The sequence below is a fragment of the Perognathus longimembris genome, chromosome 24 (genome assembly GCF_023159225.1).
Source record: "Perognathus longimembris pacificus isolate PPM17 chromosome 24, ASM2315922v1, whole genome shotgun sequence".
Lineage (NCBI taxonomy): Eukaryota > Metazoa > Chordata > Mammalia > Rodentia > Heteromyidae > Perognathus > Perognathus longimembris.
Genome location: NC_063184.1, coordinates 14,348,094 through 14,371,144, shown reverse-complemented (window position 1 = coordinate 14,371,144; position 23,051 = coordinate 14,348,094). Strand labels below are relative to the sequence as shown.

The 23,051-nt window shown below is 43.5% G+C and overlaps 1 protein-coding gene and 1 long non-coding RNA gene across 5 annotated transcripts in view; one reads left to right on the top strand and one right to left on the bottom strand.

Moving 5' to 3' along the window:
• Window positions 1-7,935: 7,935 nt before the first annotated feature.
• On the bottom strand, window positions 7,936-22,281 carry LOC125341418. Its single transcript, XR_007208972.1, has 3 exons — window positions 22,084-22,281; window positions 16,946-16,952; window positions 7,936-7,947 (listed from the first exon to the last, which is right to left on the bottom strand). It is a non-coding gene; the product is annotated as an uncharacterized LOC125341418 (long non-coding RNA).
• Window positions 10,680-23,051, top strand: part of Sgms2 (sphingomyelin synthase 2) — a 69,004-nt gene continuing 56,632 nt past the window's right edge. For 2 of the 4 annotated variants that reach the window (XM_048333453.1, XM_048333449.1), the window contains exon 1: window positions 10,942-11,162. The gene's annotated coding sequence lies outside the window, so the exon portion shown is untranslated. Of the gene's footprint in view, window positions 10,701-10,941; window positions 11,163-13,815; window positions 13,923-23,051 lie in introns of those variants that run through there. The other 2 variants (XM_048333450.1, XM_048333451.1) reach the window with 2 other exon arrangements.

The following is a 23,051-nucleotide window of genomic DNA, read 5'->3' as shown; positions in this document are numbered from 1 at the left end:
GTTATTCAACACTTGCTCCTCCAAATCTATTCTCCACTAATCTCAGTCCCTGCTCTATCCCTGTGCACTGAACCTCTGCAGACAGCATCTCTGGAATTTCCTCAACTTTCAGCTTCTGGGTGGGGTCCCATCACTGGGATATACCACAGGAAGTCTGAGGGGGGTGGAGGAGAGATAAGGATATCTGTGATTTGGGGTTCTGGTTCTTCAGTTCTTCACTGCTCTCAGTATTTTTGTAGAGTTACAGTCTTCTACCTAAAGCTCCAGCTCCTGTCTGGCAGTGTCTTTCCCACAATTCCAATCTCCCTGACCTTGTATCATCCTCACCCTTTATCTCTTCAGGACTATGGTTGGTAATGAATTCTCAGTGTCCCTGTGTTCTTCAACATTTCTCACTATGTCTTTCTATGGCCTCTCTGATGACACCCCTTTGTAAGTAGTCCCTTCATTAAGCTCATTTTAGTTAAACTCTTCGAGTATGCATCTTTTGATGAGTATGAGTCATACTAAGAGCCTGGATATATGGGTACATGTATTTTAGTGACTATGACTACTGTTATTATTCTAGGTTCTTCTCACAGCTTTTTCTCCCTATTTATGTGGTTATTTACAACTTAAATTACCTAGCATGTAGGAGGGACAGGGGGATGGCAGAAGCTAGCCTATTGGCACTGCCAGTAAGCGTCTAAACCAGTTCCAAGTAGATTGGCATATTGCCTATGACTTGGGTTAAAAAAACCTTTGAAAATAAATGTGAAATGAGTACTTTAAGTTTTCATTTGCTTGTAGGTTAAATATAATCAGATTATGATAAATGTAATCCTCATAGCTTAATCTTGCTTTTCCAGCTCGACTAGTAACACTGAAACCAGGAATGTCTTCCTTATAAAACTCAGCATATGGTAGAGACTTAACATAGGTTTATGGGCTAGATGAATTTAATGGGTGAAAAGAACAACTAGTCAAGTGTGTGTGTGTGTGTGTGTGTGTGTGTGTGTGTGTGTAAAGAGTAGCAATAGGCTGCTAATAAACTTACACATTATGAAAATGAAGTCATTTCTTTCCTTCAAATGTAATCAGAAGTAAAGTGAATATAATGAATAAAACTAACCCAGAAAAAGAGAAGGTCAAAAGAAGGGTCAGATTAATTATCCTAAAGAACCAATGAGAAGAGAGTAAGAGAAGGAGAGCGTGAAGAACATCGGTAAAATACGGATAAAAGGATGGAGTAGGGTTAAGAAATTAAATCAAGTACATTGGATTTTTAAAGCACAAAAGAAAACAATTTTAATGAACTTTTTATCTTTTAGCTTTATTAATTTTATTTATTTTTTGTTTATGTGTTACTGAGGAATCAGATCTAGGGCCTCTTGCATGCTGGGCAAGTACTCTACCACTAAGCCACATTCCCAATCCCAAAAAACAATTGTTTGTTTTGTTTTATTTTGTTTTCAATTATAGGACCAAGCACTAGTGACTCACGCCTGTATTCCTAGCTACTCAGAAGCTGAGGTAGGAGGATCTTAGTTCTCAGGAGCCAGCTCAGGCAAACCAGTCCATGACATTTTTATCTCCACTAAAGAGCTGAAAATGGAGCTGTGGCTCAAGTGGTAGACTGCTAGCCTTGAGTGAAAACGATAAAGGATAGCACCCAGGTCCTGAGTTCAAACCAATACTAACATGCGCGCGCGCACACACACACACACACACACACACACACACACACACACACAAAGAGTGATAGGCAACTTCTTTCTTCTGAATGTATAAGCATTTACCATTAAAAAGAAAATGTAGACTGGGGATTCATAGAAGCTTAATTTAAGAGGATGTCGTAAAGCTATAATAAATGAATGAGTTAATAGCATATGTGAGGGCTCTGGATTCTTTTCAATAACACCATTAGTATAAATGCAAGGTGTTATTTCATGTTGAGTTTATAGATTATATATATGATAGATACTTTGATGGCCAATGTCAAAACAAGCATAGCTAAGATTAGGAGAGATGAAGACATCAGACATTTTAGTCATTACTCATCCTTTGTGCCTCTTTATCCCCGGCCATATTTAACTACAGTACTGGGAAGTTGTAAAGATAAAAACTGATGTAAGATTTATTACATGTTTGAGGTCATTGGCTGGATTCTTGCCTATACGAAGTGTAGCCGTGTTATGATTACTACCACTCCATTACAGAACAAGTTGAGATAAAGCTGTAGACTTTGTGCTATGCACATTAGCCATTTTCATTTGAACTCGCAGCTGAAAAGGTCTGCATAGGGTTAGTATGTCCTCCAGCAATACCTTTTTGTTGTTGGTGGTGCTGGTTATGGGATTTGATCTCTGGGCATGGGCACTGTCCCTGAGATCTTCAGCTCAAGGGTAGTGCTCTACCACTTGAGCCCCAGCACCACTTCTGGTTTTCTGGTGGTTAATTGATGGCCCTCACGCTACCATAGATGGATAAGTGGTGGGGCTCTGGGAAACACAACAGATATTCTTCCAACCATCTGCCTAGTGAACATACACCTTGGAAAATTCTGAAGCTGCAAAGGAAAGGAAGCTTTGTGTGGACAATGGTTCCCAGAGAGATTAGTATGAACTTGCTGGTTTCGTAAGACTTTTGGGCTCAGGTGCTAAGTGCTGCTGGAGAAAGCCCTTCTTAGTGTCACTGTGATCCGAAACTTCCAAGTAGCCCTTTGTGCCTTCTGTCAATTTCACAATTAAGTTTCTCTAGTCAGTTCATGCTCTTGCTCTTCATAATGGAGAGCTGTTTCTCCTTTTAAAACCGGTTCCACTCCCTTATTTTCATTGATGGTGTCACAACATTGTGGTTGGCAGAATGGGCCCCCCCGCAAAAGGCCTCCACACCCCAGTACTTGAATCTGTGAATACCATACGCAGCAAGATGTAACTAGGAATATGAGCCTCCAAATGGTGACTTTATCTTGGGTTGTCTAGGTGGACCCAATCTGATCACTTGAGCCCTTACTAGCAGAGAATGCACTGCAGCTGAGACAGCAGTGTGAATGAAGTGAGAAAGATTCCAGCTATGAGAAAATATGAGGAGTCAACACAGTACTATTGTACTGGACCATATGCCAGGAGCTGAGTGACAGCCTCCAGGTGGCTGCCATTAGGATGGCTAGGAACCTGCGTCCTGTAACTGGAAGGAAATCATTCTGTTCACAACATGAATTTGGAAGCTCATCAGAGCCTAGTGATGTCTATCACTATCACTTTGAGTCTGCCCTCATGAAGCCTAGTCTGTAGGACAGCGAAGTCTATAGGACTATTGACTTGAAGGACCATGAGATGAAACATCTGTGTTCATTCAAGCTGGTAAATTTAGAATCAGTTGTTACAGCAGCAGTAGAAAGCTGATTCATAACACCTAACTAAAAGAAGTAATGGAATCACCCAAAGAAAAATCTTCAGCTTCCTAAAGCAGTCTACAAATAGAACTGTGCAACATTCATGCTTTCCTTTTCTCTTTTTGTACTAGTGTTGTTTCTTCTTATCTCTTGAAGCTTGATAATTAATTGTCCCTCCACTGTCTCATCTCCTTATCACCTCCTCAGCATCCAATCATGAACAAGACACTCTTTGTTCATATTACTGGACTATTTATTTCACATTACAGTGTTAGAATAGAGTGAAATGGATTTTCTCGGTTAATAAAAATGTATACTAAAGCAGAGTTTCATCTTCCCCCAGCCATCCAAAGAAATGAGATTGAGGAAAAGGGGGAGGCAAAATACTCCCTACATCTTTATATTCTTCTCATTTTCATTCAAGACCAGTGTTCAAGATCAATGGTCTGAAAATTGAGAGACAAAGGACAAAAAGACAAACCATTCCAAAAGCAATACTTACAAAAACCATTTGGTGTAAATCAACTGCACAACTCGGGGGAGAGGGTAAGGAGGAGCGGAAGTGGGGTGGGAATGAGGGAGGAGGTAACAAGTTGGACAAGAAATGTACTCACTGCCTTACATATGAATCTGTAACCCCTCTGTACCACATTTTGACAATAAAGAAAAAAGTCTAATTAAAAAAAAAAAGATCAATGGTCTGCCAGCTGGTTGCACGAGGGGCCTCACTCCTTGACCTGCCATGGCCCCCTTCTTACTACATCTTCTCATATTTTTCCTCTGTGTGCACCTGTTGCTAATATCTCTCTGTGTCACTCTACATATACGAATAGCAATCACATTGGATTTTAGCAAGTGCACCTTTGCTGTGCATGGTATTCAAGTCAGTTGGAAAGCAGATCTTGCTCTCTGTTTAATATAGGGCCATTTAAGAAAGGGGTAGTTTAAAGCACAATGTTTTAAATGAAGTTCTAAAATGCCAATTCTTATTTAATAAGATCTAGATATATGAGATATTAGTTTTATGGGTGGGAAGCGAATGGAATTGAGTTCACAAGTAGACTTACCATTTTTTTCTTTGTGGGGCTTGAACTCAGGGCCTGGGTGCTATCCCTGAGCTCTTTTGCTCAAGGCTAATGCTCTACCACTTAGAACCACAGCTCCACTTCCAGTTTTCTGGTGGTTAATTGGAGATTAGAGTCTCATGAGCTCTTCTGCCTAGGCTGGCTTTGAACAGCAATCCTCAGATCCCAGCCTGATAAGTGGCTAGAATTTCACACATGAACCACCAGCAGCTAGCTATATAGTTTTGAAGCTACAGTTAGTTTAATATTTTCACCATATGTTTAATGACATTGATAAAATAAAGTTCCCCTTTTGATGAGTGGGAAGATGTCATGGTCAATTATAATTTATTCTTTTCAAGGCAATCAGCTTGTGGGCAGAAGAGAATCTATAACTTGACATTTTGTACTAGTTATCGATTCACTGGAGCTACATCTTTTAAGTTGATTTATTACATTATATTAAGTCTTAAAGAAAGGGAAAGGTTGTTGGAAACTTAAAAAAAAAAGAATAGCAGGCAGATGGGACTTTGGTCCATTCCAACAGCCTCACTTAACTTAAACACCTCTTGCAAGGCCCTATCTCCCTGTACAAATGCCCCTATACTTAAGATCAATCAGCTTACCCTTTTCCAGTACTAATGCAGACAACACTCAGTGGGAAATGCACTTTCCATTTTGAATTGGGATCATTCCCTGGGTTAGTGGTAGGTAGTAGGATAATTGCTGACACTGCTGGATAGCAGCTAGAAGCCACACAGTCATGAAGATGAACAACTAATACACTACAGGGTTTCATGTTGCTACACTAGCATGTTCAGTAGGTTAGATATGTTAAATCTATTGCTGTATCATGATCTTTTCCATGTGTAATGGACTTATCAGGATGTAACCCCATGGTAAGTCAGGCGCATCTGTACATGAACCTTCTGATGTGTATGGTGTAGGCTTAGGGCTTCAACATATGCAGCCCCTAACAGTAACCCATGGGCAATGGGCAACCAGCTCTCTCACCCCACGCTCCTCCTGCCCCCTCTGTGCTGCTGGCACTCTTTTTCAGACCATTTCCTTTGTATTCTAGATTCCATCTCTTCCTGGTTTCTTAAACCTCAACTGCTAGTGATCCTCCTGATTATCTCTCTCCTCGTCTCCATCTGTACCAATTCCTTCTCATCACCCTTCCATCAATTTTCTTCCCTTTATTTTTTTTTCAGAAAGAGGCCCTTAGGTGACACTGTTCAAAAGGAAATGTACTCATTACCTGACTTATGTAACTGTAACCCCTGTATGTCACCTTTACAATAAAAATATTAAAAAGAAACCCTCTCCTCAGTAGCAGTTACCCTTCATGTCCCCTCATGTAAATTAACCTAGTAGCACCTTAACACCTCTTGATAAGCAAGAAAGCAAAATCCTGGCCCCGTAGCAGAGCCCAAACCTTTATCGCTTCACTTCAATAGATATTGCACTGAAGTCTCTCAAATGGAGAACTGTCAGATTTCAGAGAAACCAGATTCAACATGTATGCACCTGCAAACACACCTATCATGGAGCCATTAATAGAATTCTGAGGTCATACATACTATATAATGCTAAATTTTTTATTTTGATTTTTCATTGGTATTTTTGATAGTTTAACATTTTTCTGGCTTATGTATATATGTGTATGTGTGCCTGTCCTGGGGTTTGAACTCAGAAACTGGACATTGTCCCTGAACTTTTTTTTACACAAGGCTAACACTCTACCCCTCGAGCCACAGCTCCATTTCTGGCTTTTTGATGGCTTAGTGGAGATAAGAGTCTCGTGAATTTCCCAGCCCAGGCTGGCTTCGAACCTCAGTCCTAGGATTGCAAACTCCTGAGTAGCTAGGATTACAGGTATGAGCCACCAGCACCCAGCTTAGCATGTTTTTAAATAAAAAAAGAATATTGTTAATCAGAAGAATTATATCAGTGCTTGAAAAATGATGCCTAGAAATATGAACTTTGGAGCCCCAAGTTCCTAGTTTTGCATCCTGACAATGTTGCTTACTTGAGTGTGATATTGAGTGAATGATCATCTTTAATTTCCTCACAGTTAGTAGAAGATATTATGAGTGCCTACCTTAGCAGGTTACTGAAAAAATTAAGTGAGACTATAGTAAAGCAATTTGCATACTTCCTGATGTTCAGGAAGTACTAAAAAAAATAGCAGGTGTTTGCTCTTTGAATGGACTTGGAACGGGGTGAATATCCAGGATGTCAAGTGAGAGGGTAAATAGCCTCTAGTTGTTTTGGGTTGTTATTTTTTTTTTCAAATAGACAGTCAGTTCCCTGATGTTCCTAGGTTTGAATATGGCTTGCATTGCTCTTGGTAATCACAAAAGTAATGCAAGCTCACTCACTAGGGAACAGTGCAGAAATACAAATCATTTTTTAATAATTACTTATTTATTGTCAAAGTGATGTACAGAGGGGTTGCAGTTTCCTACCTAAGGCAGTGAGTACATTTCTTGTACAATTTGTTACCTCCTCCTTCATTTCCTGCCCCTCCCCCATCCCCCTTTCCCTCTTCCCCCATGAGTTGTTCAGTTGATTTACACCAAATGGTTTTGTAAGTATTACTTTTGAAGTCATTTGTCTTTTTATCCTTTATCTCTCGATTTTGATATTCTCTTTCCCTTCCCTAGTTCTAATACCAGTATATACAGTATTCAGGGTACTCAGATGAGGTACAGTGATAGCGTGGGGACAACCACAGGAAGAGGATTCAAGAGGATCATCAACAAAAAAGCTACCGTTTCACATGGCATGTTGAAAGTAATTACAACAGTGATTTAACGCTCGTTTCCATAACATGGAGTTCATTTCACTTAGCATCATCTTATGTGTTCATAAGAGCATAGCTATTGGGCTCCTGTGATCCTTTGCTGTGACTAGCCTAAACCTGTGCTAATTATTCCCTATGAGGGAAACCATAGAGTCCATGTTTCTTTGGGTCTGGTTCACTTCGCTTATAATTTTTTCCAAGTCCTTCCAAGAAATACAAATCTTCATCTCATATTTTGTTCTTCTGTATTTCCTTACCTAAAGACAAAGTGGTCAGCCCTCCATATTACTCGGTTCTGTATTCTTGGATTCAGCCAACCACAGATTGAAAATACTAGAATAAAAGGGCTTCATCTGCACTGACCATGTAGACACATTTTCTTGTCACTAGTCCTTAACTTATACAGTGTAACAACTATTTGCATAGCATCTACTATGCATTACATGTAAGTACTTTAAGAATAACGTAAAGAAGATGGACATGTTGTAACTCATATACACATAGGGTGCCATTTTATGCAAAGGCCTTAAGCATCAACAGATGTTGGTACTTGTGGGATTCTGCAACCAATCCCTCTTCAGACCCTCGGGGATAACTGTATAGAATTGGTGACAGATTTGAGGGAAGGCAATAATATCTGTCACATAAACAGGACATATATACTCCTTTCTGCTTATGTTTTTCACAGCATGGGATTTCTTCACCACTTTTTCATTCTTTAAGTCTTGTTTATTTGTTCCCGCACATATTCACTCACTCAGTGATTACATGCCAGACAATATGGTGGACAGCAGGACAATTATAAATAATACTGCCATAAAGATCTCCATGCAAAATTTGAAAAAGAAACAAACACCTTTCTTATTGTTGAAACAAGCTTAGAAGATGCACATGGGGAACCTTAGGTAAAGAGCTTCAGGCACAAAGTAGAAATGTAGTAAGAATTTGCTCATCAAACAAATAACTTTAGCTATGTTCAGAGGAGTAGTTATTGTAAGAGGAGATAAGTACTGTAGGTATGTTTTCCTCCATTAATCAGTTGGTTTATCAAACCAAAGAAATGTCTATAACACTTGAATCAGAAAAAAGTTGACAAGAACACTTTACCTGCCAGTCTTAGCCCCTTATTTTGAGATAGGATCTCATCATATAGCCTAGGCTGGTCCTAAGTGTCCCATCTTTCTGTCTCAGCCTACTGAGAGCTGGGGTTACAGGTATGAACCACTGCACTCAGCCCAGCCCTTGCTATCGTTTAGAGCACTCAATATTATAATTTTTAAAAGTTGATAACTCGTAGATTTAGAACAGCTTGATACACTGTAAAGAAGAAAAATATAGGTAAAAATAAAAAGAAATCATATCTTTCTGTGAGATATCACTATTTTTTCAAAACATAGAAATTAAGGTGAATACTTTGTTTCCTCATAGGTTTGCACTGAGTAAATAAGATGAAAAATCATGCAGTTCCTTTTTAATTACATTATTCTTTTTATTTGGAGGTATTTAGGTGGTATAATACAATTACTTATTTCACAATACTTTACCTGAGGCACAATAGTAACCATGAATTCAAACCACAGATTCACAGGGACCACAAGGAACAATGTACTTCATGGAACAATGCACTTGAGCTTTTCTTATTTCATCCATATAGAGAGCCCACAACATCATTAGTTCTGCAGGAAAGTTTTACTTATAACTCCTTCTTGTATAATATTTGGGTCATGAAACAGGGAGTAGGTGGGGTTTCCACCCAAATTTGTCTATTGTATGCCTCCACATTTGAATCTTGATCCTCTGTGTTAGCCATGGATTGGACACTCAAATTTCTGGATTAGATCTACGGCTGCCTGCAAAGAAAAAAAAAATAGTTGGCTGGAATTTCCATTTACTTTGACTGTACCCTAGCAAACCAATCCATTTGTTATTGCCTTCTGGGCAAAATGCCTGAAAGCTTTATAAAATTGAAAAGGAACTCTTTATTAAAAAGGAAAACTGAACCTAAGGAAAAGAAAGCTCAATTGTTGGTGCTCTCACAACCAGGATGTTGAAACTTTTTGTTAATTCCAGGAGCAATTTCATTGGGGGCGGGGGAATTTTTGCATTGTGACAACGGTGTACAACTGTCAATTTGGGGCTGTCTTTACCCATTTTTAGTTATCATGCTTAATAACCATCACGTTTAATAATCGTGGGTATCCACATGGGACACCCAGAGATGTGTCTCATTTGTGTTGATTATATGGAGACACTTATCAGCCAAGGCAAATCCTGAACATAAGAAGTGCCCCACTGGAAGGGAATATTCTCATAAACTATCTGTCAATTCATTGCAGTCTGTAATTCTAGCTACTTAGAAGGCTAAGATCTGAGGATCGTGGTCCAAAGCCAGCTTGGGCAGGAAAGTCCATGCCACTATTATCTCCAATTAACTACCAAAAAGCTGGAATTGGAGCTGTGGTTTAAGTGGTAGAGCACCAGCCTTGAGGAGGGGAAGAGCTAAAAGACAGCACCCAGGCCCTGAGTTCAAGCTCCAGTACTAGAACACACACACACACACACACACACACACACACACACACACACACACACACACTTCAGTAACAATTAGACCAATTCTCTGCCTAGACCCTGTGAGTCCGCCAGGGTTGACTTTGAGAACTGCCAGCAGGTGTATGAGTAGCAGCAACTCCAAGGAAATGTAAAGCTTTGATCATTTTTAAGGCGGCCACGCCCCTACCCTCTTCCACCCCTCCACCTCCCCCCACCCCCTCCCCCCCAAAAAATAACGAGCTGCCGAGATCACCAGAGAAAACCACCAGTGCCTCAAAAGCTGCAGCAGCGCAGTGTGGAGGAAGCAGAGAACTGCTTCTTTCCTTGTTTATTTGGTTCGGGTTTCTTGTTCTCACTTAACGGGACAAATGACCGGGTGGCTCACTGGGTTTCATTAACTCGGGGCATCCTTCCAGCTCACCTAGAGGTGCCACTGGGCGGATGGATGACTAACCTTGCCTGGCGATCTTGTGACGTTTGGAAAACCTATCCCCTTTGACCTGGGCCCGGGCAACGCCCTTTGAATCAACTCGGGGGCCCGTGGTGGGGGGGGGGGTGGTGAGAAAGCAGTTTTAGAACCCCACGGAGGTGCGGGAGTGATCGATCCCTTCCCCGTCCCACCCCTGAAAGTTTCAGGGAGTGGCACCCCAGGAACTTTCCAAGATTGAGCGCTGTCACCGCTCCGGAAGGTCTGCCCGCCCCGATCGCTGCGCTCCGCCGGGCCACCCGCAGCCCGCCGGGGTTGGCCGCGTCACGCCAAGCCTGCCCTCCCTTGCCTGCATCTTTAAGGAGAGGGGAGGGTCTCCGCGGCGGAGGTTTGCGTTTAAGAAGTCGCACCGGTTTCGTGAGCTGCGCACGGCTCCGGGTAGAGGCAGCGGAGCCGCGGCGGGGCGCGCGGGTGAGTCACTGTTCGGAAATGGAGAGGGCGGGCGAGGGTGTGCGAGAATGAATGATGTCAGGAGCGCGCGGGGCGCAGCGCGCGGGGCCGCGCGCCGCGGGGCCGCGGTAAACACCGAGCCCGGGAACGAGCGTGCGCCGCGCTGCGCCCCGGCCGCGGGGCTGAGCCGGCCCGGGGAGACCCCGCCTTCGGCGCGCACGGAGCCGCCCCACGCCGCCCCCAGCCCGGCCCGCGGGCCAGCGCCGCCGAGTGCCGCCTCGGGGGGCGGCGGCCCTAGGTGCCACCCGCACAGCCCGAGGACGAGACCCCGGGCAAACTTTCTCCGCGCTCAGGCCTGTGGGTGGAGCTGGTTGCCGCAGCTGCCGCAGCCGCTCGCTCAGTCCCCGGCCGATCCTTCCTTCCCCCCACACCGGGAGCAAGTGCCTTCGATCCCCGAGCGTCGCCAGCCCAGGCCGCCAGCGGGTAAGCAGCGCGCCCGCCCTGCAAACTCGGGGGTTCGGATAGGGGAGACATTGATCGCTAGTGGAGGGGATCTGACTGGGACTCGCCCCCCCCACCCCCAACACACACACCTGGGCCGCCCCGGGACATCCTTGCTTGGGGTTTGAGCTGCCAGGCGGAGGTTGGCTGGCTGGGTGGCTCCGAACCTTGGGCTCATTCATTGGTAGCTCATTTCGGGTTTGGAGAAGCACAAGGTTAAACCACAGATGGTACTGAGCCACTCCGGACAATCTGGGTAGGGCGTCAGTTTGAGTGTGGTGGAGAATGAACTGTCCTTTGGAAGATTTTTTTTTTTTTTCTTAAAAGGCACTTGGTGATGATGTGGGCACCGTGATAGCCCGGCTCCGAGCTACCCACACGGAGAGCGGGGCATTCGGAGCGGCTCCTCCGCTCGCCTTGGCCGCGCACGAGGCTGAGACGTGCAGCCCCGTGTCCTGCCATCAGTGGGTAGGGATACCTGGTCACAAGTTTCTAGGGATCTTTTATTTTTATTTATTAACCCTGCCATTCCTCTTTCCACTCTTACTTGCTCTAAAATGCTCTTTAAGATCGTTGTGACATAGGTGTTAAAACTGGAATCAATTAAGCCCTTAAATAAAAGTTATTTTAATGCCAGTGGGTTCGCGGTGGATTTTGAATGATGTTTAACTTCTCAAGTCTCAAGTGCTTGGTTTCTCCCTCGGTCTTAGCTGCTAAAGGTGGGTCTTCGGGTGTATTAAAACTCTGAACTATTAAGTGGGATGATAACGACTTGGGATAACACAGGTGATTAAGGATTAATAATGAGAATAGTAATGAGGGCAAAAGCACAAAAGATGTATTATCATGCCTGGTACCCAGCAGATTCAAAAAAAAATTTAACTGTTTATCTATAAACACTAGCAAGTTCCAGCTGGCTTAGGCAAGAAGCAATTCATTTACTTCTTTATAAACCCGGCAGGCTGATGGTTAGCTAGTGTGTGAAATCCCTTGGGCTGAGAAGTGATGTTTTCAGGGCTGGAGATTTCTGAGCTTTGCTTCCACCGGAGTAGTTGGACCTGCCGGTTTAAAGGTAAGAGCAGTGGCCAGGTGACCAGCCTGGAATTGACAGAAGAGATTTGTGGGAAGCTTTCTAACTTTACCCATACCTTTTTTTTTTCTTTTTTAAAGAAGCAGTGCAAATTTTCCTTCCTGTAGTTCTTTCCCTGGTCTGCTGATACTCAGATTTCATAATAGTCACCTGGTTGAACTGTTTTTAAACAAGTTAATATTTAATTTGATTCCTTTAGTTTCATTTTTTAATTCAAGCCCAGTGGACTGTAGGAGCCTGGAGGGCCAGAGCCAGATGGACGGGTCACCTTTAGGTCGCAGCTCCCTGGCCTCAGTTTCTCTTCCTTCCACCTAAGTAAAAGCCTAGGACTTAGTTCGAAGAATCTAAAGCATTTGTTCTTATCATGTGTGTGTGTACAGATAACCATGTTTAGGGTATAGTGAGAGTGAGCATAATTCCCTGGAAATCTACAATTCCCCAAGTAATAATATTAGTTGTGGGACTGAGCAAGTTACTCAAACTCTCTTGGCTTTGGGGACTTTAGACAATATATAAGGAGAAAAATAGAAATTAGTCTTATATCTATTAAACTAGGCAATGAAATACAAATGAGAACTTTTTTTTAAGGTGTTAAGCTGAAATTTTTTGTCTTTTCTTTTTTGGTACTGGGGATCGAAACCAGGACATTGCACTTGCTAGGCAAGCACTTTGTCATTGAGCTACATCACAGTCCCATGCTGAAATTTATTTTTCTTTTCTTTACTTCCTCCCTCCCTCTCCCCTTCCTTATCCTCTATCTCTGCTTCCTCTATTTCCTTCCTTCCATCCTTCTTGAGACATTCTTACTATGTAGAAAGCACTATAGTGGATGGTCAAGAAGATTGCTACTTTGTGGGAATATAACTCTCATTGCATTGCTTCAGCTCAAAAGTAATATGTTGCTTATGAATTTTTTTTAATGGAGGTAAGAGGCTGGCCACCAGTGACTCACACTGTAATCCTAGCTACTCGGGAAACTAAGATCTGAGGAGCAGGGTTAGAAGCCAGCCCAGGTACAAAATGAAGGCAACAAATCAACTATTATCCCACTGCCCAGAAAATCACAACATTAAGCCAAGTGCTGATAGTTCACGCCATAATCCCAGCTACTCAGGAGGCTGAGATCTGAGCATCAGGGTTCCAAGTTTACCTGGGCAGAAAAGTCCTTGAGACGCTCCAGTAAACTAATCAGAAAAAGGCCACTGTGGTTCTGTGGCTCTAGAAGTAGAGCTCTCGCCTTGAACACAAACAGGCTCAGGGACAGTGTCTAGGCCCAGAGTTCAAGCCCCAGGACTGACCAAAAAGAAAAAGGAAATCGGGCTGGGAATATGGCCTAGTGGCAAGAGTGCTTGCCTCGTATACATGAGGCCCTGGGTTCAATTCCTCAGCACCACATATACAGAAAATGTCCAGAAGTGGCGCTGTGGCTCAAGTGGCAGAGTGCTAGCCTTGAGCAAAAAGAACCTAGGACTGGCAAAAAAAAAAAGAAAAGAAAAGAAAAAGGAAATCACAGCATTTTATCTCATTGTTTCCCATCCATGTTAGTGTGTAACACTAAAAGCTGACAAGTATTGAAGCTCCCTGGGTCCAACCACATGCTAGCTGCTTGGAGATCTGTACCATGTCCTATAATCCTTGCTCCAACCTGTGAGGTTAGTTCTTTTACTATTTCCTTTTTACCGAGGAGTAACTAAGTTACGGAAATTATGCAGCTTTCCTCAACTTGTACAACTAGTAAGTTATTCTTGTACAACTAGTAAGTTATTCTCCAGCTTCTTTATGTACAATTTTAAAAACATTTTCCCATCCAAATATGGAATGAAAAGTGGTTTTCAAAGTTCACAGTAGTATCACCCCTTTGCCTAAGATCACCCTTTCTCAGTGACACTAACATATTCTTTTTTTTTTTTTTTTGGCCAGTCGTGGGCCTTGGACTCAGGGCCTGAGCACTGTCCCTGGCTTCTTCCCGCTCAAGGCTAGCACTCTGCCACTTGAGCCACAGCGCCGCTTCTGGCCGTTTTCTGTATATGTGGTGCTGGGGAATCGAACCTAGGGCCTCGTGTATCCGAGGCAGGCACTCTTGCCACTAGGCTATATCCCCAGCCCAACATATTCTTAATACAGCACCATTTTTGATTTTCTATTATATGCCTGTATCTTAGGGAAGACTCCACTGGACACTTGGTTTGTTTTGAGATTTCACGTGTGTGTGTGTGTGTGTGTGTGTGTGTGTGTGTGTGTATGCAGGTCCTGGAGTTTTGAACTCAGGGGCTGGGTGCTATCACTGAGCTTTTGTTCTCAAAGCTAGTGCTCTACTCCTTGAGCCACCACCTCTGGCTTTTGGGGGAAGCTAATTGGAGGTGAGAGTCTCTTGGACTTTCCTGCCCAGGCTAGCTTCTAGAATCAATCTTCAGTTCTTAGCCTCCTGAGCAGCTGGGATTACAGGTGTGAACCACTGGTGCCAGCTGATTTCACTATTTTAAGCAATTCTGCTCAACTTCCTGTCTAATTGCATCTTCCTACTGTGATTACATTCTAGTTATTTTGTGTCTTAAATTTTCAACTATGCTTAACTGCCCTTTAAAACATTATCTTCAAGTGGTTGTACAAAAGGATGTCAATTCAAAATAGCAGTTTATAGTGCAATGCATCTTGATCAGTGTTACCTCATTTCATTATTCTCACTCATCTCTCCTAATGCCATCCATCCACTCAGGTTACTTGGCTCTATTTTCACACATGTACACTGAAGTAGAGTGGGGGTTCGCTACAATGAAACGGGGTCCCCCCCAAGGGTGGGGATTCCTGGTTCCCCCAAGAGTCCACCACACAGTCTCCAGCTACAAGATGACAAAAAGACAGATTTATTGGGGAAGTAAAAAGTGAACAAAAAGTGAACCGACCAGCCTTGGTCGCAGCCCAGACTCGGGAGCCGAAACTGCCGACCACGTGTGCAGGATCAGGGCCCAGACTCGGGAGCTGGGACCACCGGCACGTGTGCAGCCTAGACTTGGGAGCTGGGACCGCGTACACCCGTGCAGCCCAGACTCGGAAGCTGGGACCGCGTGTGTGTGTGGCCCTCCAGACTGGTTATTATAAGGCAAACATCACAGTCAAACGTGCCACACGCAGGTGACCAATGAGGATACAACACTTACAGAGCATGCTAGGCTGCACGCAGGTGGCCAACAGAGTTACAGTCTGTCTCATAGTATCTATTTGAACCAACCTATCATTCTAGTTAGAATTGGTGCATGGATTTGGTGGGGCTCACATGATGCAGGTGGATACGCCTACTCATAGAAGGGCACGGGTTTAACCTTGAACGTTCCTTGAACTTTCCATGTTTCAGGTGGTCAAGCAGTTTACACAATCTTATCACAGCAAAGGGAAACTTCCCTGGATAGGATGGGGGAGATCTTAGTGGAGATGGAGTTGGCTTCTGCTCTAATCTGAGCTGGAGTCCACCTGAAGTTCCTCCACAGCTAATAATGGCACTGGCCAGATCTGACCTCCCTATTACATACACCTTTCCTCTTTTCATTTGTCTACCCCTCTATTTGCTCTACCCCCTCTGAAAACATATGTTCCAGTTTCCTGGTATTCATTTGGTTAAACTATAAGTTGTTCACTATTGCACTCCTTCTTAACTGCATTTTTAAAGACAAGCCTCAGAATTAGAAAACATTGTCTTTATTAATTATTCAATTCATTTAATGCATTACAGAGGACCTAACCCAGGGCTTCACACATGTTAAGCACATGCTTTACCACTGAGGCCCACTAGCTGCTTGCTCTTAAATTTAGAATGTGTGTGTGTTCACACTTAGGGCTTCAAATTCTTGCTTAGCTGGCACTCTACCACTTGAACCACACCTCCGCTTCCAGGTATTTTTGCTCGTTAATTGGAGATAAGTCTCAGATTTGGCTGCCCAGGCTGACTCTAAACTTCCATCCTTAAATCTCAGCCCCCGGATTAGCTGGGATTATAGGCGTGAGCCTCTGTCACCTGGCTAGAATGTAAAAGATTTCACCTCTGTTTACCCTTAATGTGTTTAAGATTTCAAGCTAGAGGATCAGCCATTTCAGTGGAGCTGCCCAGTGGGATAGGCCCAGCAGGGTAGTCCTTCATTATACAAGGGATTAGTTGATGAAAAGAGTACATTGGAGCTGGTTAAAGTACTGTTTGTGTTTTTATCATTAGCCGTAGAGCTAAATTTATTTTGTCAGAAAATATATCAGCGTGGAGCAATGCTAATTTTGCCTGGCAACTTTGAAAAAAGCAGCATTATCTTTATAGTTTACATACACAGTAAGAGGGAAAGAAAGTTAAGTATTTTCAGATATTGTAATAACCAGATTTCACTAGGTTTAGAATAAATTCACCTTTTGTTAAACCTTCACAATTTGTTTAATCTTTTGAGAAACATACTGTTGGTAAAGACATTCTTAAATGGTTTAAATAAAGTACAAGACTTCCATGAGCTGATTTTCCTTATAAGTACAAAGCATTTATTCACTTAAGATGCTTAAATTTTAAAATAGTATCAAACCTTCTCAACTACTGTGATTCAGAATTTCAATTTTGCCTTGAGTTTATAGTTCCATGTCTAGTGCCAATTAATTTATCCTTATGGTTTTGATAAGTCATGTCTGGGCATGGGGGGTATGAAACTCCACCTCTTCAGATAACCAAATTGGTTTATTAATTTCTAACAAGGGCTTATTATTCAAAGCAAGATTTAAAGAAACTGCTAGTGGAACTGAAGTGTAAGGAGTTATTTACTAGTTGCTTTCCCAGATTGGCTTATAACAATTTCAAACTCAGATCCAAGGTTTTCTGTTTTATATGGATTTTACTAAACTGATAGTATAACTTTTAGATGAAACTTAAGCACTTGCTTAAAAAAAAAATAAAATGAAAATAAAGCATTAAGTGATATACAATCTTTTCTTCCCTATACTTGTGTGAAATGTATATATGTGTGGGGCGGGGGTGGTATGTCAGTACTGGGGCTTGAACTCCAGACCTAGATGCGGTCTCTTAGCATTTTCTTTCAAAGCTGGTGCTCTACCGCTTGAGTTGCAATTCTGCTTCTGGCTATTTGGTGGTTAGGAGATGAGCGCCTCTTTGACTTTCCCTGCCAGGCTGGCTTCAAACCTGGACCCTCAGATCTCAGCCTCCCCAGTAGCCAGGACTAAAGGCATGAGCCACCAGTGCCCAACATTTGAATGTAATATTTTTAAAAAGAAAAATAACAAATCACATAAATTAAGGGCCCGTGAGACAGAAAAGAGTCAGCTGCTGGAAATCAGTGTAAGAGGAAGATGAGATTATATCTCAGGTTCCTGATACCATCTTGCAACTCTTGTATAGATCTATGTTTCAGCTGTGGAAAGGTCACTGGGTATCAAGGGCAGCCTCAGGCAAAGGTTAGAGGTCACAAATACCTGCCTCCTTTGTCCTCTAAGTTTACCCATCCCTACTTCCTTTTCCAAGATGGTGCTCTGAGTATCTGAAGACAGATTGCTATCTATTGAAACCCTGCCCAGAAGGTACAATGTGTCAGGGAAATTGGTAGACAAGCACCTACCAAGCACTGGAATTTAACCTTTTTTCGTTAAGATACTTAGGAATGCAAAATACATAATGAGAATGAAATCTTTAAGCCTGTTTTCCTTATTGTAGGGAATGCCAGGAGGGACAGCCCAGCTGGAGAGAGAAAGTTGGGAATGTGCCTAAGGCAGTCTGCCTCATCTGTTGGGAGGAGGTACCTTTCCTCCCGCCAGCCAGTTGGAGTTGCCTTCTCCTGTTGCACCCTGAGGTCTTCAGTAGTCCAGCAGTCCCTGGTCTGGCAGGGGAAGACCCAGGGTCCCCAAGGCTTTGCGGAAGACAGTATTATCCTAGAAAACTCTTGTGCCCCGGACATGCTCACACCACTTAGGCAGATGATGGAATTTTCCTTACCTGGAGATAACTGTACTTAGTCTGAAAACACTCCTGCACAAATGATAATTCTTTTTTTAATTGAAGGGGTAAGGAAGAGAGTCAAAGGGCAGATAAGTGGTTTTAGATTGTGAATCACTGAACCAGTTGGGGAGCTACAGAACAATATGTTGACATCACACTCCATCCCTAAAAAGATGGAGACCATTCAGAAAGACTCAGGGCATCAGTTAAAAGCTAAGCTAGCTATGCAGGAGACTGAGATGTAAAGATTGTGTTTCGAAGCCATGCTAGGCAGGAGAGTCTAGGAGACTCTTAGCTCCAATTAACCACCAAAAACTGCAAGTGGAACTGTGGCTCCAGTGGTAGAGCTCTAGATTTGCGTGAAAAAGCTAAGAGTGCCAAGGCCGAGCTCAAGCCTCAAATAGTAGCACAAAAAAAAAAAAAAGAAAAAGGGAAAGAAGGAAGGAAAGAAAGAAAGAGAAAGGAAGGAAGAAAGGAAGGGAGGGAGGGAGGAAGGGAGGGAGGGCTGGGAATGTGGCTTAGCAGAGTGCTTGCTTAGCATGCGTGAAGCCCTGGGTTCGATTCACCACATAAACAGAAAAAGCCCGAAGTGGCGCTATAGCTCAAGTGGTAGAGTGCTAGCCTTGAGCAAAAAGAAGCTAAGGTCAGGGTTCAAGCTGTGAGTCCAAGCCGCAGGACTGGCAAAAAGAAAAAGGAAGGAAGGAAGGAAGAAAGAAAGAAAAGAGAGGGTGGGAAGGAAAAGGAAAAAGAAAAGTTAAGCTAAGCCTTTGAAATAGGAGCCAAACAAATCAACTGGCTTCCTAGCTCTCCCCTCCCACAACGCAAAGATTAGTTCTGGAATGGTTAGATCCAAGTAGTTATTGTGAGACAACTACTAGGGAAGGTGACCTGATATCTATATCTGCTCTGCTTTGTAGCAGAACATGTCTGTGAAGGGGGGGAATGAAGAGTAGAGTACCCCATTTTCAGGCAGCCCCCGTTATGAGCAGACCCAGGGCAAGCTTATTAGGGCCCAGCCAGTCAAGAACTCTAATTGCCTGGGAATGCTTAACTCTAAGAGCTCCTAGAATGCCTCGAGCCCTAAGCCAATCAGATTTGTACCCGTAATCTTGCTTGAACACCTGATTGCTGTAACTTTGTCTTTTGTCTTTATAAGCCCTGTGTAATCGTAGCTCGAGGCTTCCTCCTAACCTCCGCTGTGTCGGTGGGTAGGACGAGGCCCGAGTTGCAGCTCCATTAAATAAAGCCTTGCCTTGCTTTTGCATTTCGGAACGTCTGAGTCTCGATGGCCTTCTTGGTGGTCGTTTTGCGACTTGGCATAACAGTCTGCACTGTGCAAATTGGGAAACAAATTAGAAAGGTTCCAGGAACCCATTCGGGTGCAGTGGTACTGTATTATGGAAGTCAGATCTGGCCAGCGCCATCATTGGTTGTTGAGGTGTCAGATCGACTCCATCTCAGTTAAAGAGAGCAGAAGCTGACTCCATCTTCACTCAGCTCTCCCCTGCCCCTGAGCCTCAGGGTTGGGAGTGTGCCCTGTCTGCTCAATCCAGGGAAGTTCCCCTTCACTATGATAAGATTGTGTAAACTGCTTGACCACCTGAGGTGTGGAAGGTTCAAGGAACATTCAAGGTTAAACCCGTGCCCTTCTATGAGTAGGCGTGTCCACCTGCATCATGTGAGCCCCACTAAATCCATGCGCCAATTCTAACTAGAATGATAGGTTGGTTCAAACAGATACTATGAGACAGACTGTAACTCCATTGGCCACCTGCGTGTGACCTGGCATGCTCTGTAGGTGTTGTAACCTCATTGGCCACCGGCGTGTGGCAAGTTTGACTGTGATGTTTGCCTTTATAACCAGGCCTGGAAGGCCACTCATGGTCACAGTTTCAGCTCCCGAGTCTAGGCTGCGACCCTGGCCACTCGGTTTGCTTTTTACTTCCCCAATAAATCCATCCTTTTATCATCTTTTTGCTGGAGACTGAGTGGTGGATTCTTGGAGGAACCAGGAATCCCCTCCCCTGGGGTGGTGTGGTGACTCCATTACAGTACCTGCCTTGTGATCCCCCGACTGGAGATAATGAGGAAGAAAGTTTGGATTCCATCGGCCAAGTCTCAAAACAGAAAACAAAGATGCACACACCGAGGCTGCCAAGCTAGTAAGAAGTGGATGGAGCAGAGCGTTGCACCTGTGTAATTCCCAGGCTTGCTTCTAGCTGTCTGTCATCTCTCCACTAGCTTTGGGGCCATGCATCTATGAGGGATATAAGATAGTGTGGTTAAATCTCCTGGAATAGTCTCCATTCTGCTGCCTTCAGGTCATAAAGAAATGCCCCAAATAAACCTTAACAGGCTTCCTAAGGCAAACTTGGGACTTGAGTTCCAGCACCACTAACCTTCACCAGGTGACCTTGAGCAGGTGCCTGAGATAAGCCTCCCCTTCCTGTTTGTCAAGTAATTCTTCACAATGTGACTGACCTTATGAGTGCTATGACTTGATGTGTATGTAGAAAAGACAAAAAGTAATGGCCTGGCTCCTAGGAAATCGTGGCTCCGCGATCACTGGCTTGGTATCTAATACTCAAAATGAAGGTTTCAATTCTGTTGCTTCAAACAGTGGCTATTTCTCACATTGGCAACTTGTTTCTTCTATGCGAATCTCCCTGTATGATACCTTGCCTGAACTGTCAGGGCCCAGGTCTACCTCTTCTACTCCTCTGCCTTTCCTTTGGGGTTAAAACATAATGCTTGGACTGATGAAGGTGGCTCACACCTGCCTGTGATCCCAGAGGCAGAGGTGAGAAAAATCACAGTTTCATGCTAATCTGAGCAAAAAAAAAAAAAGCCAAAAGAACTGAGGGTGTGACTTAAGTGACTGAATACTTGCCTAGTAAGAGAGTCTGAGGAAAAAAAAAAAACAAAAACCCAGTGCCTCCAAAAAATTTGTTTAAAAAGAAAAGGAATCAAATGGTGGTGTAGTACCCTTGAGTTCACACACTTTGATAAGAAGTGTCCAATGCTGGCTGCAAATGCTGACAAGCTTTAGAATCCAGGACACAATATGCCTGTCCACTCAGGAGCCGGAGTCTCTCCCAGCTGGCACTGTCCCGCACAGAGCCCAGCCTTGTGGGGAGTACTGTACCATGGGCACCACTGTCCCTGAAAGTGTGGGGCCATTAAGAATCACAAACCCTACTGTCCTGGCCACGCTGGGCGTCTTTCTTTAGGAGGCAGACACTTAACACAGACTGCCACTGTCTCCCGACATTTGCATTTGTTTAACCATCTATCTGCCACCCCCTATAGCAACAAAGGGCACAGTTTGTTAAGTTAGTGGTATGTACCCCATTCTGGAAGAGTGTCACGTGACTCGTGTATGTCTATGTAAAAAGACATCTCCTATGATGGAGAGGGCCCAGAATCTGCTTCCTTGCAGTGGAGTTCCATTGGCAAGTGATAAACAGCAAACAGAGCCATTTAAATGTTTAACATGGGGCTAAGTACAAAGTTTGTTCTGATGCCTGGAACTGTTACCTATTGGCTATTAAAACACGAAGGCATATGAAGGGTCCTCATTTGAGACTCAGGTTAAGTCACCAGTGGAAAGTCAGACAGCCTAACACAGAGCAGAGTTAGGGCTTGACGTTGAGCAGTCAAGCTATGGAGCGGAAGAATCCAATAAGCATCCCACATAGTGTGGGCCCCATTTGTGTCTGTGTCCATGTGGTTTTAGCAGAGGAAGAGATCACACCTGTCCACATGTAGAGAATTACAGATAGGTCTATTTCAATATTGATGCTTCTAAGCTCCTTAGTGTTGAATTCAGGGGAGAATTCAACACCCCACACCCCAAATTAACATGCTCAGCTAGGCTAAGAGGGCAGCAGGCTTAGCCGTATGACCCACAGGGTTTTAGTTACTGTTTGTAGCTTTAGGATTTTTCATCTGTTGTGGTCACATGCTTTTTGAGCCAGAGCCCATGGTTCAGCTGTAATCCTAGCTGCTCTGGAAGCTGAGATCTGGATCTGAGGATGGTAATTTGAAGGAAAGCACCAGGAGACTCTTATTTCTAATTAACCAGCAAAAAAGACTAAAAGTAGAGCTGTGCCTCAAGTGGTAGAATGCTAGCCTTAAGCAAAAAAAAAAAAAAAAAAAAAGTAAATTAAAAACTCATGGATAGTGCCCAGCCTCTGAATTCAAGCTTTAGTTTGAGCACAAAGAAGAAATCTTACTAGAGATATGTAGCTGGTAAACATGAAGTTTCTTTGACTGTTTTATAGTTACTGGTCTGGTAGTTACTGGTGGATAGGTAAAACAATAGTGCCCAAAGATATTCACATCCAAACCCAGAACCTGCAAAATTGTCCTGTTAAAATATAGGGCAGGAATGCTGGGGGTAGGTGGCTCATGGCTGTACTCCCAGATACTCAGGAAGCTGAGATCTGAGGATTGCAGTTGGAAGCCAGCTAGAGCAGGAAAGTCCTTCAGACACTTACAGACAGCACCCAGGCCTGAATTCAAGCCCCAGGACCAGCACCATATATATGATGGAGTTACCAAATGTTACCAAAAAACTGGCTCTAACCTGAGCATCTATGGGGCACATCTGTAATCCTAGCTAGTAAGGAGGCTGAGATCTGAGCATCACAGTTCAAAGCCAGCCCAGGCAGAAAAGCCCAAGAGACCCCCATCAGCAAAATAACCAGCAAAAAGCCAGGGTAGAGACATGGCTCAAATGGTAGGGTGCCAGTAAAAAGCAAGTTAGAGTGAGTCCCTGAGTAGTTCAAACCCCAGTAAGTACCATCAC